The sequence below is a fragment of the Palaemon carinicauda genome, chromosome 29 (genome assembly GCF_036898095.1).
Source record: "Palaemon carinicauda isolate YSFRI2023 chromosome 29, ASM3689809v2, whole genome shotgun sequence".
Taxonomy (NCBI): domain Eukaryota; kingdom Metazoa; phylum Arthropoda; class Malacostraca; order Decapoda; family Palaemonidae; genus Palaemon; species Palaemon carinicauda.
In genome coordinates this window covers 62,104,148-62,105,861 of record NC_090753.1, presented here as the reverse complement: position 1 = coordinate 62,105,861, position 1,714 = coordinate 62,104,148, and the positions used below count along the sequence as shown (strand labels likewise).

Here is a 1,714-nt window from a genome sequence, read left to right as displayed (position 1 = left end):
GGCCTCAAGGGAAGAGATATATCTCCCACGGCACCAACCACCGAAGACTCTTCATTTTGCCTGGAAGACCCCTGCGGATGACTATCGCAGATGACGCGACCTTCGTACCGCGACTGTAGCGGGTTGTCTCTTCTTGAGGAGGAGGCGTAGTGTCTCCAGGCATGAAGCCGAAGCGACGCCCTGGTTCGGGAGAGATGTCGCAGTGTGGTTGTTTGAGTAGTCTGCGCCATGGGAGAAGCTCTCCCGGGAGTTCCGTCAGGGGAAGCAGAGGGTCCAGAAACCGTTCTGCGCATAGTCCCAGTGGAGCTCTCCCATTGAAAGGTTGACAGACAACCTGGTCTTGTTGAGACCCATTGTCCACAGACAAAAAGGAGGGAAGACGCAGGCATCGAAGTTGTCCCACCATCACTGGAATGCATCTTGCCAGAGTCTCGGGGTCTGAGACTGGAGGAAAGAACAGCAGAAGCTTGAGGTTCCAAGCTGTCGCGATCAGGTCCCCCAGACCAGGACTTGCTGGTTACTCAAGGTCAAAGACCCCCAGGTACACTCTCTCTACGAGGCTCTGCTCGGATAGTCGGAGAGAACATTCCTCTGCCTGGAATGAGAGAGCCGATGGTGGTATTGAGATAATCTCCATCATCCCGGTATCTCTACTGCAAGATGTGAAGGTGTGACAATGCGTCCCCTGCTGGTCAGAACACGCCAGAATCATGAAGTCGACGCGCACGGAGCGACTCGGCAGGAGCTGCAGGATCTGTAAAGGGGCCAGACTACGGCCCCTAAGCCTGCCTGAATGATGGAGAGGTATCCTTCAGGTCTTGACCATAGGCCTGGACCGGAACATGCCCCCTCCCCCCCTTCCTTTGACGAGTCCGAGAACAGCATCAAGAATGTGGGGAAAGGACGAGAATATCCACTACCATCAAGAGGTTCCATAGGTCAACACCCATTGCAGGTCTAATAGTTTCGCTGGTCCCCTAGGGGCCAGGAAGTCAGGTTAAACGTTGCCTGAAACCACCGGAACTTGGACCGCCCCACATGGAACTTATCCTGAGGCGATCGTTCATACTATAGACGGGTCAATGAGTAAAGGAGAACTAGGAAACGTTCCAAGGTAGGGCTGAAAGCTCTGCTTGACTGAGAACAGGTACTGCAACTCTCCTCAGTCTTGCCACAGTCAACTGAAAGGAAGGCTCGGAGGATGTGGCAACAGAATCTGGCGTCCCCAGGTGGTCACCCATCCAAGTACCGACCAGAACCGTCGTTACTTAACCTCGCTGGACGGACGAGAAGCGGGGTTTCCAACGTGGTAAGGCCGTTGACTCAATATCATGGCCAGATACTCCAGATGTTGAGGCAGAAGAAGAGAAGGCTCCAAGCAAAATACCATGAACCCACACTCATGGTAAACATCCGGAAGCTTGTCCCAGCGCTGAAGAAGGTCAAACCTGAGCCTACCGGAGTTGACCAGCCCTCCAAAAGGCAGAGGAGGCGGAAGCCTGCACCTGAGCGGCCATGAGGAAAGCAGGGAGAGTTCTCTGGGGAAAAAAACCTGCTATGCCACGGCGGGATAGCCACACTGCATCATAAGCAGGAATACTTGCAGTCTAGGCTGAATTCGACGAGCTCCCTGGAGGATGGATGGAATGGAAACTGAAAGTACCCGTCCTTCTGATCCAGGGTTTAAGGAGTCCTGTTGCCTCGTTACCAGTCT

General features: G+C 54.0%; 1 pseudogene; it reads right to left on the bottom strand.

Annotated features, from left to right (window-relative positions):
- Positions 1-1,204: 1,204 nt before the first annotated feature.
- LOC137622891 (5S ribosomal RNA) lies at positions 1,205-1,323 on the bottom strand (annotated as a pseudogene).
- Between the last annotated feature and the right edge of the window lie 391 nt (positions 1,324-1,714).